Source organism: Actinia tenebrosa, unplaced genomic scaffold (assembly GCF_029948245.1).
Source record: "Actinia tenebrosa isolate PJP-AT-01 unplaced genomic scaffold, QUT_ActTen_1.0 PGA_scaffold14__42_contigs__length_11649687, whole genome shotgun sequence".
Classification (NCBI taxonomy): Eukaryota; Metazoa; Cnidaria; class Anthozoa; order Actiniaria; family Actiniidae; genus Actinia; species Actinia tenebrosa.
In genome coordinates this window covers 8130826-8144922 of record NW_028292574.1, presented here as the reverse complement: position 1 = coordinate 8144922, position 14097 = coordinate 8130826, and the positions used below count along the sequence as shown (strand labels likewise).

Here is a 14097-nt window from a genome sequence, read left to right as displayed (position 1 = left end):
TAGTACACCACAACAGCTTAACCAATTATTTACCAACTGAGTATTTACCAGCTTAAGAACGGGAAGCACGGGTGGCGTAGCGTTGAGAGCGCTCGCCTCTCATCGATGCAACCGGTCGAGTCCCTTCCAGGCTCTGTGTCGTTGTTGGTTCTCTCCTGTGCTTCGAAGTTTTTCCGGTTCTCCGGTTTTCCTCCCTCCAAAAAAGTCAACTTCTAAATTCCAATTGGAATTTCAGTAGATGAAGAGCCACTCACAAAGGAATCTGGCGTGATTCGTGACTTTTGAATCACGCCAGATTACTTCGAGTCACGCCAGATCCCTTTGTTCACAACTTAAGCCTCACATCGGTGCGAGTTTTGAATTTGGTCTATAAAACGACTGAAGAAGAGTGCCAATGGGCCTTTCACAACTTCAAGTCGCGTAAAAAATGATACTCAGTCTCTGCTAGAAAAAAGCTAACCAAAAATAGTTGACCGATAATTCCTTTGGGGGAATGAGGTCAACTCAGCTGGTATCTGAAGACCTAGAAAGGATAAAGAAACGTGTCATCGCATTATTTCTTAAAAGTTAGCATATAGTGAGACTGTTTCTGCAACAGGCCTGGAACGCCTTTATTTTATTATACATTGTTCAAATAGATTAACTGATAATACGAAGATAGAAACTAATATAATAAACTTAATTTTTAAAAAAACGTTTCAAAAAAAGTGTCATCCATGGCAGATTGCGAATATGCGCTCTGTTTTTGTAAAATATTTCTTTGAAAGAGTACAACAAGAATTACGGGGCAATTTTCTTTTATTGTCAAATGACACTAAGCAATTGAAACAATTTATGACCAATTTTCCTTGATTAGAGTTTTATGTCCTGAGATATTCAAGCTAGTTTATTGGACAGAGCGTTGTTAACTATATATGGCGAATTGGAACCATCAATGTCCTCGCACTCACAAGAATGCTAGGTAATGATAAAAGGGTAAATTATACACCGTGAAAAGATGAAAAAACTTACTGACGTTTCGGGCGCTAGTCCTTCGTCGGAGTAAAAGAGAAAGAGATGGTAGAAAGGAGTGTTTATATGATAGAATAAGACAAAAGAAACCAATGGGAACAAGGTAGGCAAGGAAACAAAAACAAACAATCAAAAGACAAAAGAAAGGGTTAGTTGAAAGCAAAGCGTTCATTAATCCCATTGGGACTAAGAATGCCCAATAGGTGAATAAGCCGCATTTCTTTGGTCTTGCGACAATCATTGTTGCCGTTAATCAAAGAAAGACCGAAAACAATGAAGTCAGAAAGAGAATGGTTAGCTAGATTGAAATGGCGGGAAACTGGTTTGGTGGGATAAGAATGCTAGGCGTTGGTTGTCTTTTTCACGCTAAACCTTCGACCAGAACAACCCAGAATTTCTTTAAAGGGTCAGATAAAAATGGTACCTGGCGTTTGACTGATGAAAGGCTTCCTTGTTGATAAACTTCTAAAGTAAAGGGGTGTGCATGGCACATGGTGCTTACAATGTGCTACCAGTAGATTTTGTCCTAAAACTAATAGGTGATGTATAATGACCGATCCCTTGTCCCTCTGCACTCCACCCTTGTTCAAATCAAGCTTAATAGCAGCGATATCGCCGGTGCTTTATACTTGGGCAGTACTTGGGCAGACCAAAGATGCTATGACCGTGACTTGAATTTGTCCGGTAGGGCCCGGTATGGAGGATAAGGAAGAGTCTACCCGCGTTCGTTCAACTATTTGCACATGTCATTAGGTTAACTCTCTTCTAACTTCACATACGGGGTATGGCTCATACTGAAGCGAATTGTAAACACAAGCACCGTATATATACACAGATGAAACTACTGATCCCTGACTTCAGGTCATCTGCTATTCTGAGGTCTGGCTGCTATTCCGAGGCTTGCCAAAGTTATCTAACTACAGAACGGTAAGTGTAAATTAGATTTGGCAACAACTTGAATGGTCTGCTCATGACTAATGATACTAAACATTTGGAAAAGCTAAAAAATAGCATAAAAAATCTGAGCGAAATTCAACTAAACTGTTGAAGCGGAAGAGCGCATCAAGACGATAGCTTTTCCCAAGCGTAAAGATCGAAACTTTCTTAAGTTATTAAACGCACATAATTTGTAAACAATAAACACATTTTTTCTAAGGAATAAGGTATTTATCCTAATCTGATTGCTGTAATCGTCACACATTGACACTCAAAAATCTTTCATTATTTGCACTGCCTTTGATAAATACCCATCGTGTATTACTGAGTCCGGTGTCCTTATACAGTGTCTTGCGAGTGGCCACCCTCGATCGGTCAGAACCTAGCTAGTTACTTAAGATGTTGCTAAATTAACTTCATGTGATAATATTTCGGAACAAATGCCTACAAGCGTTTGTTATTCAGATTCATTGTGATTTTGGGCGCTTGTTTTTGTCGCTTCCAACCTGTTAAAATGTTGCACTTCAAGCTAGATATTTGAGAAAAAGATCACAGACATTTAGCGCATATAATGAGTATACGAGACGCCATTAACTCTTTCTACTATACCATCCATTGAAAATGAAGCATTTTATGTAAGTAAGTTTATTCTATTTGCCTTCGCTTGTTTTTAAATTTTCAAATAATTGACAGTTTTAAACTTATTGGAGCTATACCGATGCCATCCTATGCCTTTTCTTGGAGACTAAGCTCTTTCACCTGCGCCTGATCAAAAATATGTTTAATGCATACGAAAATGACTAGGCCTTTGACATGTGATGGTGAGGTTGGCTGTCAGGCTAGACTTGGAGGAAGATATTTGCATAAGTCGTTCTTAATCTAGCTTTGTTTTGGCGTAGACTTTGTCAACTTCATGCCGCATGTTTGGCATGTTTGCAAACTGATGGACGCAAGACTACCGACTTTGTAAACTCAAGCTCTAGTAACCTTAACGAGCAGCTAGAAGATTCATTAACTTGTAGAACCTATGTATTTTTTCTCTATATTACTCTCATTTTAAATTTTTTACCGACGTCGATATTTTCTTCTGTAACTAGATTTTCCCGAATTGTTTTATGATGCTACTAGTTATTTATCCTTTCATTAGGGTCCAAGGCTCAACTTTAGCTTAGTTTCACTTTCTGTGTTTCAATGATTCTTATCTTTATCAACCAACATCAATGATCCTTCATATTGGTCTATATTGTACAGCTAGTTCGTAGGCCAAGAGAATACCCTTCACCTTTTCAGTACATGTTTTTGAAAGTTTTACTTATGCAAACATGAAAAGTAAATACAAATGACAAAAAATGGTTCTGTCTCATCATACCTGTGACATTTATTCAGATTTGCACTATTGCAGGTTTTTTAGTTTTCCTTAAATTTTTCACCTTTATTTTTCATTCATAGGTTATTTCGGAACTTTCTGATATTAGTTGTATAGTCAATTACAACGTCTCAACAAAATAGCGGCTTCTAATAATAGATATAATTTCATAACGATCATCTAACACCAAAAATATTATAATTCGTCATTATAAAAATGTTTTTCGCTCACAAAGATATTTTTTATTATTGCAGACATTTTCATTTTGGACAGTTTTCAGACAAAAAGGCAATTGCTAAGTTCTGTCTATCTATAAATAGAAAACATGAAATGAAATGTACTAAATTGCATTACTGAATAGGGAACAAAGTAGGTTGCATATTTTTAGCACTATACTCAGTTTTAATTACTTTTCATGGTTTAAACGCTGTATTCTTTATGATGGTAAAAGTTCTAACTAAAAACGATAATTTTGGTGTCCTTCCTTGCTAAGAAATGAACCACATCACGTATTCATAGTCAATGTTGTTGTTTTATTCTTTTCCATAATGTCCACACCTTACGTGAGCCACGAGGCCGAGGGTCAAATGCATTTTATTGAAGGAATCTATAGATCTTGAGGTTTGTAAGAGAAAAGCGCTTTTAGAGGTTGAAGTAATCGCATCAACCCGTTACCCCCTACGATGATCGATATTTTACTAAGTACCATTGATTAACACCTTTGGGGTCTGAATTATCGATGTTGTTCTTTATTTTTATCTTTTTGTCTGTAAAAAGCGAGGCAAAGGGCTGGAAAATGCTATTATTAGATAGAAAGATTTGTATGTAGTATCGTAGTGCGATTGTGTAAGTGAAAGTTGGCCAGTTTTAACGCATTGGAAATCAGTATTTATTATATCCACAATAAAAGGAATTTCTTTATGAAATACTGAATAGAAAAATCGACTATGAGGTAAGGTAAAAAAATGAAAATAAAATAACTATGGCTATATATAAATAACACCATAACTAACTGCAGTCATTTGGCACCCAGGAACCTGAAGAGACCTCTGGGCTGATCAAAGTCAGGGCATGGCTAACTCGCAAATCGAACCCTAAAACAACCTCTGGGCTGATCAAAGTCAGGGCATGACTAACTCACAGATCAAACCCGCCTGAAAAACGTCTGGGGTGATCAAAGTCAGGGTTTGGATAACTTACCTGAACCCTGAAACAACCTCTGGGTTGATGTAAGTCAAGGCGCGGCTAATTCATAAATCAAACCCTAAAAAAACCTTTGGGTTGAACTAATCAAGTCAAGTCGCGCATAACTCACAGATCAAAACCTGAAACAACCTTTTGGTATTAGTCATCGGATTGCTAAGTTACATATTGGAGAGAGAGAGAAAGAGCTCAATAGGGCTGATAATATTTGAACTCAACCCAATAAAGTGTTAGAGTGAATGCATTAAGCTAACGTGTTGTCAGGCCGGGTATATTTAGGTATGGAAATTACATTCTGTTACACCGCACGCCAGATGTTTTCAACATGCCTTGAGCAAGTCAAGGCAAACTTTGACAAACGCAACGCCCTTCAATTAAAAGTACGCGCTCATTAAGCGCATGTGGCTACTGCTATAAGAAATTATCGTGATAAATGAAAAAAATAAGGAATTAATTACTCTACATATGAACAATGGCTAATTATTTCAATTAACCTAGATATAGCGAATGGTTGTAGGAATTGTAAGAGTTCATTTAATGGCAGGTGCTGGGCTTCCTGTGGTGCTACTCAAGGAATTACAGCCCGACCGTATCGTGGTTTTGCCTCTAAGAGGCAGCAGCCACAAAAACCATTAGAATTAAATTTAATTAATACTTTTAACTTATCTAATATTTTCAACTTTCATTGAAAGAACTACAAGAAAGAGTAAGTTGTTTAAGCTCAATACTTTACGATTTTCCTAACATCAATTTATTTCAATAATTGTATATTTTTTATTATGAATTGAATTTTTGGTTTTCTTTTTCCTTTCTTTTCTTTTTTTTTTTTTTTTTTTTTTTTTTTTTTTCTACGCTCGGTAACTAACAGATCAGACTCATTTAATAGCTAAATTTTCATGGAGTTATGTGATCATAAAACGCTCGTGCAAGCTATCGTCAATTATTATGAATAGTGAACATTCTTTTAGAGACTGAATAGATCCCATTCACACAACAAGTTTCAAAGCTTAACTAACTGGGAGAGATATAACTAGCTAAAAACTAATGTGAGCTGCGTCGGTGTTTCTAATGAAACAGTAATGATGAAAAGGTAAATTATACACCGTGAAAAGATGAAAAAACTTACTGACGTTTCGGACGCTAGTCCTTCGTCGGAGTAAAAGAGAAAGAAGTGGTAGAAAGGAGTGTATATATGATAGAATAAGACAAAAGAAACCAATGAGACCAAGGTAGGCAAGGAAACAAAAACAAACAATCAAAAGACAAAAGAAAAAGTTAGTTGAAAATAAAGCGTTCATTAATCCCGTTGGGACTTATGCGGCTTATTCACCTATTGGGCACTCTTAGTCCCAACGGGATTAATGAACGCTTTATTTTCAACTAACCTTTTCTTTTGTCTTTTGATTGTTTGTTTTTGTTTCCTTGCCTACCTTGCTCTCATTGGTTTCTTTTGTCTTATTCTATCATATATACACTCCTTTCTACCACTTCTTTCTCTTTTACTCCGACGAAGGACTAGCGTCCGAAACGTCAGTAAGTTTTTTCATCTTTTCACGGTGTATAATTTACCTTTTCATCATAACTGGGAGAGGTAGATTTAATCCTGTTTAACCGAAAATGGTGACCAAACAAAGAAGGACGTGAGATAGAGAAATAATAGCTTAACGAGCTTAGTTGATGTAAACCATGTATAAGTTTGTTCCTCTATATATATATACAATCAGTAGTGCCGTAGTTTATAATAACACTTCATCACTAAGGAAATGATCTCAAAAAGCTTTGGAATATATTTCTGAATCGTGTCTCCTGGAGAATATTCAGCTTTATAATCATTTATAAATTTCTCCATACAAAGTAATATTTTACAGTATTTAAGGATTATTCTTTTACAAACTTGTCTAAATGCTCAGCCAAACGAAAAAACAATATGTTATTTGCAAAGTGGGCCATTGAAAGTTAAATATACTCCAACGCTGGGGGAAAAGTTCGAAGTACATCGTCATAAAACTTGTTTATTTTTAAGTAGATTAACGCTCACTGGAAATTTTGATTTGTGTGTGTTGTTATAATCTGTAATGTAAGCCGGGTCTGTCTTTCGCTGAAAATAGAAAATTCCAGTCTGGAAAGCTGCCGGAGTTGATGAGAGCATCGCTTGGGTCTCTAGACAACAGAGACAAGAACATCTCTTCCTAGAAAATCAAACTTGCAGTACTTGGGGTCTAAGGGGGTCTAAGTATCTTAGGAGTCATAAATGAGTGAAAAAAATATATTCGTAGGTCGTGAAATTGTTGGAATAGCATCAAAAATAATTCATCAATTGACACTATAGCTGAAAGGAACTCAGGGGGAAAAAACTGACACCTCTTCTTAGCTTGTAGAGACAAATGATAAATTATTTCTATAGTTAATTCCCTAGCTAATAAATAAACTTCATGATGTAAAATATAGTTATACAAAAATCTATGGAATTGACATTTCTGAAAGATTTTCGATTCCTTTTGGTCTTCTAGCCTTGAGATTATCGCGACTGATTTAAATCGTATTGCCTAATACTCATTCATTTAGCACGTTTATGATTCACAAACCACAGCGCTATCCTATTGAACATATAACTCATTTGCAGCATATTACAATGCAGTTTAGTTTGGAGGGGAAAAAATAAGATAAAAGTTTAAATGGAATCCAGTTTTTCAAAGCCTTCAAGAGAATGCTTCGCGAAAAAAACTAAGGGCTTAATCCCAAAGTATTTTCCAATGTTTATAATGTTTTCAAAGACTGTTTCCAAAGCATTCCGAGCGTTGCTAAAAGATTAGACTAAAACCCCTATGTTGCAAGAAGGGTTGTGTCTTATTACTTGGTCTGCAAATCTAATCACCTTTATTTTCTAATTTTAAAAAAAATTTTTCCCCCGATAAATTGTAATCTTAATGTTGTACTTTAGTGTTCTGTCCTCGGCGTGACTGTTATCAAACTTCCAAGTTATATTACTTTTATTACAAAAAAAATTCACAATTTGATTCAGTAAATTTGTAATTTGTATATGCTAAAAAATCTGCGGCAGATTTAATATACAGCTTGGACTGAAATAGGATGTAAGTTGCCGACGCCAAGAATACGATTTTTTTCATGACAATCAAATAAAGTCAAGTAATCAAATTAACCCTGTTCATGAATAATTCCAGAGCTTGGCGATTACATTATTAAGCACGCGCTTATGATAGAACTATTTTACGCTTTGCTAGTACATCTTTTTTATTCGTTCTGAGGCAGAAATCAAGATAGCTAAATGCAATGTTCAGTATTGGACGTAATCAGTACTCTTGCAGCACTCGTTACGGTAACACTACGAAAACATGAGAGCATAGGAGCTAAATGGGATTAAGTGGTAAGTTGATCTTAATAATTTCGATAGAAACACGATATATTTAACATCGTGAACTAAAGATGTCGCACGTGGTGGATGATATTCATCTTTTAGTCAAAGTTTGGAACCAACGCCGGAAGATTTTGGCTTAACGGATTGGATAGAAAAGAATCATGCCATGTGGTGATGTGACCTCTCAATAGATATACCTTAAAAGATACGAAATATTCAATATTGTCAACCCGCTGGACAAGAATAACGACGACGTAGAGGGTGTGTCTGAGTGTTGTTTATGACCAAAATTAACAATGAAAGTAGTAGTGAAAAAGATAACATGGCAATAGACTCAGGCGTTGATAAAAAGGCTTAAACTTACTGCTAATCGCTTGCGGTCTACGCAGCTCGCTAGATTCTAGACCTATGTCTACAAATACACCAGGGTTAAGCATCTATTTTTCTCCGAGACGTTAGACGTCTCCCGTGCTCAAAAAACGAACACCTCCGAGGATTTAGGAGAACAGGTTCAAATAAATGGCTGTGACAAAAGCGCGGAACGAACTATAGACAAAATCCTTTCGAAGTAAGTACTTAGTCATTTTCAACTTATTAAGCTTATATATCTTATAACCACCCACACGAATGAGGTATTTAGCTAGGCGAATGGTCTTTACTCATTCAGCGATTCAATCAACTCTTTTTTCACTTGAACCTTTCGCTAACGTAGTTTATTTTTTGATATATTTGTGATATATTTTGATGCATGAAGCTAAGGTAGAATTAGATGAATTTATTCATTAAAATCTTAGTAAAATGATCAGAAAAATCATTAATAATAACTAGCAATGATTTGGAACCTGATAAAAAAACGTTAATTTAAAATAGTGAATCCCGCAACCACCAAAGTTTCTTTCTCTTTCTCTCTTTTTTTTTTCTTCCTTTTTTCTATTTATATATTTGTATTTCTTTCTGTAACACTTTAACACATCCCACGCAGTCGTTGTATCACAAGTAGATCAAAAATTCGTTTTTTTATTTTTTATAGAAGCATAACGCTTAAGGCCTTAAAGCTTGGTTCTTACTAGCGACGCAAGCCAACGCAACCCCGGGATAGCTGATGTTCTTGCTATGAAAAGAAACGACGCACGTATAAGAGAACAAAAGATTTTGTTTTTCTTGCTTTAGCTTGTGCTTATGTTTATGCTTGCGTCGGCCTGCTGAGCTAGTCAGAACACACATTCAGTTTCACAGATATATAGTAGAAACGTTTGGAGAACACGCAAACATTAGTTCTGTAATACTAGAGATGTGAATTGCTCGCGAGATGGCACCAACTTTTCCGAATCATATAATCCACTTGCTATAGAAAATATAATAGAATAATGATTTCTTTTTCCGGGTTCTGTACACGTATATATCCATTAAGTATAATAACCTCATATATGAATTCATATGTGAATTTAAGAGAAAACTGTAGGTAAAAAGCAGATTACAGTGAACGTAAATATTTGAATCAAACAAGAAAAAGTCTCTGTAAACGCTTTGTCTGTTATTTTCATCTTTACGGTATTGGTTATTTTCTAGCTTCTTCGTCTTAGAAAGTTGCACATGATATAAGCATGTAGTGGCACTGTATTGAATAAAAAAGGGACACTTAAATGACTTTTAGGACGTTTGCTTATTTCTTGGTTGTGATAAAGAAGCAAGGACAAAGACTAACCGTTCCGAAACGGTAGTTAAGTTTACCTTTTTAAAACATGCAATGTTCAAGTTACTCGTAGCCGTAAGTCCTACATATCACTATTTATGCTTTATAAAACGAAGAAACTCGATCTAGTTTACTCGAAGGTTTTTTATTAACTATATTTTTGTTTTTTCTCGTTCAAGTTTGGGCTTTTAATTACACTAGACAGATTAAGATTTGTATATTTCCTTTCTCCAAAACGACAGACATGACCCCGTTTTCATCCTTTCCCTGCATTTCACTTTTGCAAAAGCTTTCTCATCAAAGAGAAATATACTTTTATTTATAAACTACTACTTTTAGATATATTTTTTTTAATTTTTTTAGAAAATCTTAAATATTTTAACTGGTTAACTGAAGTTTCACGTTTGCCGTAAGCCGGGTATTTAGATTCTTAAACTCTATAATAACTATGTATTTATTTTTCCTTTACAAGCTGAACGTGGGATCCACTCAAAATGCTGCTTGAGGGTGCGTTGGCTGTAGTTGTAGTCTCAGTTATTGTCGTCGCTTTGAGGCGTCTTCAAAAACCACAAAATCTACCACCGGGTCCAAATCCATTACCATTGCTTGGCAACACATTAGATATCATTGGCTCCATGCCAGATGTACACCTTGGCTTTACCAAGCTCGCAAAGTATTATGGAGATATTTTTACTCTCTATCTCCAAGGTAACAGAGTCGTTGTTATCAACTCAGCTTCAGTTGCGCGAGAGGCATTGATCTTACGCAAGGATGATTTCTCTGGCCGGCCTTACAGTTTCATCGGTGATTTCCTTACCCGTGGGTCTAAAGATTTGGCCATGGGAGATTTTTCACCGACTCTGATTTACCAAAGGAAATTAGTTCACACAGCTTTACGATTGTACATGCCACATCTGGAAGATGCTCTGTGTGCGGAGATTGATGACCTGGCGAAGAGGCTGAAGGCATCAAACGGGAACCCAATTGATCCAAAAAATGACGTGTTCCTAACAATCTTGAATGTCATTTGTAAGATGGTATTTGGGGAGAGTTTTATCATGAGTGACCCTGAGTTCTTGAAGATCGTGGAGTACAATCAAGTGGGGTTCCGTTTGCTGAGCCCTGTTTCAATGTTCAACATGTTCCCTTGGATGATACACCTTCCTATCCAAACCGCGCGGGATTTTTACAGAGTTCGCGACCTGCAGAACGAAATTCTTAATCCCAAATACCTCTACCACAAATCAACCTATGACAGCACTGTTATCAGGGACTTGACAGATGCTCTCCTCAAAGCAAAAAGTGAAATTGAAGAAGAAGAAGAAGAAAACAGAATCAGCCACGTGATCTCAGACGATCATTTGATCATGACAATTGCTGATGTGTTTTCCGCTGGAGCAGAAACCATGACAACGACAATCCGCTGGCTCATTGCATGCTTAGTTAACTTCCCGGATGTACAAGCAAAGGCACAATCAGAGATTGACAACGTGGTTGGTCGAGAAAGACTCCCCACTCTAGAGGACCGGAAAAAACTTCATTATCTTGAAGCTGTACTCTCTGAAACACATCGTTTCTGCACAGTAGCTTACTTGAGTTTACCACACAAAGCTACTCGTGACTCGACACTCAACGGGTTTCATATCCCAAAAGACACAGTAGTGATGTTCAATGTATGGGCAATGCACCACGACGAACGAGAATGGGACAGACCATATGAGTTTAATCCCAGCAGATTTCTGGACCCCAAAGGGCAGCTTATTGATATCGCTGGGATTAAGAGCTTTCTGCCATTTAGTGCCGGACGAAGAGTTTGCAGTGGCGAGTCACTGGCCAAGAAGGAACTCTTCCTTGTTGTGTCAAGACTTCTTCATCAATTTACATTCACAAATCCTCCAGGGTCGCCTTTGCCTGAGCTGGTGGGAGAGGTAGGGATGAATCACTTTCCAAAACCATTTCAGGTTCGTGTAATTGAGCGTTATTAGTTAGACGTACTAAGTAGGCGTAGGTAAGATTGGCTATTTCCCCACTTTAAGCCACGTGTCAATCCCTTGAAAACCATTTTTTGGTCTAACACTAACGTTGAAGAACGTGTTTTATATTGCACTTCGAACAAATAATATTGCTCTCGATGGAATGACATGTGGTCTAATTAGCATTAATGGATAGCACTGGAACTTAGTAGAATACCAGTTTACATGAGAAAAAATTCAAAACTAGAGTATCTCTAGGAATAGTATATTTTCATCATTGTTCTGCGATCAAACAATCAATCAACTTTATCTAAAGAGGGTGACGTATTAACCCAGTGAGTTATCTAACACACGGCCCTCAACATGGTCACTGAACTTCCAACTTAGTTTCCTACCACTTAAAACCAAAAATCTTTTAATATTATGTAAATAATCTATGTTTTATACTTACAAAGTAGATTTTCTTTCGCTCTTTGACCAAAAAGCGAAAAACGAATAGAAGCTTTGCACCATCATGTGATGGCGAAGGAAGCCATAACAGGAGTGTTTATATGAGAAAGGATTCAGTTTCCGAAACACACAAAAAGACTCTATTTTGTGCCTTCAAGCCGGTTGCCATCACATTATGGCGCAAAGCCTTGTTTTAGTGATAAAATACGAGAAAAAACAATGGATGCTGTTGGTATCCTATGAAATATCCCTTAAAATTGCTGGCGCATGATAGAACAAAAGTCGCTTTTATAACATCTTGCATTGCCAAAGAGTGACCACCAACGTATTTTCAAGATTTTCCAGCAAATATTTTAATAAATTTGAATGGCATTTCAAACTTAAGCCATGAACGATATTTATAACGTTTTTTCAAGATGTTTCCATCACTATATTCGGTAGCACTTCCATACCATGCAAGGGTGAAAAAGATTAGAAATTTTTCATCTAACCGGTACTGTTTTGCTCTGTCTACCGTAAAGATAGGGTGACTCTAATGCTTGTTTTTATCAAAAGCTTTCATTTCGCATTCTCCATTTAAAAAATTAAGCGTTAGCCTAAGCAGTAGAGCCACCTGACTTAATGTTAACGAAGCTTTTTCGAAGGTGTTTGAAATGGAGGTACTGAGGGTGACCATGGTGCTAGGGAAAAAGGCTTTGGTTTTCTTTCCACCGTGGACACCACAACTAATAAGGCGAACAAGTTAGTCCCAGCAGTAGAATCAATGCACCTTAATGTTAACATATCGACTAATGGATCTAAAAGGATCTAACCATTTTTCTTAACTGTCTTTCATTCATACATGCGTGGCATAACTAAAACAAAGTTTATTTTCCCCTTATTTTCTCCTCTTTATTCATTCAACTTTTTTCTGTGTCGTTCGTTCGTGTGTGTGTGTGTGTGTGTGTTTTTTTTTTTGTTTGTTTTTTTTGGTTTTTGGTTTTCATGTTTTTTCATTTACTTATTCTTTCTTTCATTCCTTCCTTCAGTCCTTTTTTCTTCCTTTCTTTCCTTCCTTATTTTTCTCAGTTTATTTTTAAATCGATCATAAACAAGAATTTTGAAATACAGTTCTTCAACGTTTATTGAGGTCATGGTTTTAAAAAGATAAAAGAGAATTGAGGATAGCTTGATTTTCATCCAACAGACGAAGAATAAATCAAATGAAGCTTTAAAATAATTAAATGCAAAAAAAGAAAACAAGGCTAGCTATATCTACACGCCTTCCTCGACATTGCGCTGCTGACGGCTACAAAGGTGTGACTGTACTCTGCACTTTTTCTTAATCTAGAATCTATGTGCGATAAACGCGCTTTCAAATACTTTCTTCAAATTTTCTTTTCTTTTCTTTTTTTTTTCGGCACCTTATTGGGTTGTGCAAGCCCGAGAGCTAGCTAGGTAGCCCATTCAATCCGACTTTTCGGCATCATATTAGTCAGGACACGAGTGAAAAACGTCTGCGCATGCTCTGAATCTGTATGCAAATTAGTCAAAACATGCCTTATAAATTGGATTTCACAAAATGCCAAAACTTAGTGTCCATGCTTGGAGCTGAGATTATAAGGTTTTCCAAAGTTTTCCAGATCGGAGGTAATACTATTACTAAATTAGTCAAAACGTCTTCATACTATTGTAAAAATATGTAAATTTTTACTTTCAAACATGACTGATAAATTGGACTTCGCAAAATACCAAAACTTAGTGTCCATGTTTGAAACTTAACGTTAATTCTTTCATATTGTGTATCTTGTATACAGTATCTTGGTCTGACAAAAGTATTCTCGCGAACTTTTTTGTATACTTGGAGAAAACAAACATTTATTTTCTCACTCAAACTCTTCAAAATTCTTAGGAAACGTGCTGAAGTGCACGCATGCGCAAACGTTTTTGGTGTCATTGGTCAGAGCACGGAATGTTCGTGTCATCAATTTTTCACAGTCATACGAAATCTGTTCTCAAACAAATGAAGGTATACCTAGCTAAAATAGCATTATATAGAAATAGGTTTTTAGTTTGACCATAGCTTTTAGTCGATATTATCTCCGTTTTC

The 14097-nt window shown here is 36.3% G+C and overlaps 1 pseudogene across 3 annotated transcripts; it reads left to right on the top strand.

The window, feature by feature from the left end:
• Positions 1–1762: 1762 nt before the first annotated feature.
• Positions 1763–13405, top strand: LOC116292213 (steroid 17-alpha-hydroxylase/17,20 lyase pseudogene; annotated as a pseudogene). 3 transcript variants are annotated; one of them, XR_016119750.1, is made up of 2 exons: positions 1763–1938; positions 10058–13405. The product of XR_016119750.1 is annotated as a steroid 17-alpha-hydroxylase/17,20 lyase pseudogene, transcript variant X3 (transcript). The 3 variants fall into 3 exon arrangements; XR_016119749.1 differs by lacking the exon at positions 1763–1938 and adding an exon at positions 5844–6049; XR_016119748.1 differs by lacking the exon at positions 1763–1938 and adding an exon at positions 8214–8460.
• The last annotated feature ends 692 nt before the right edge of the window (positions 13406–14097 follow it).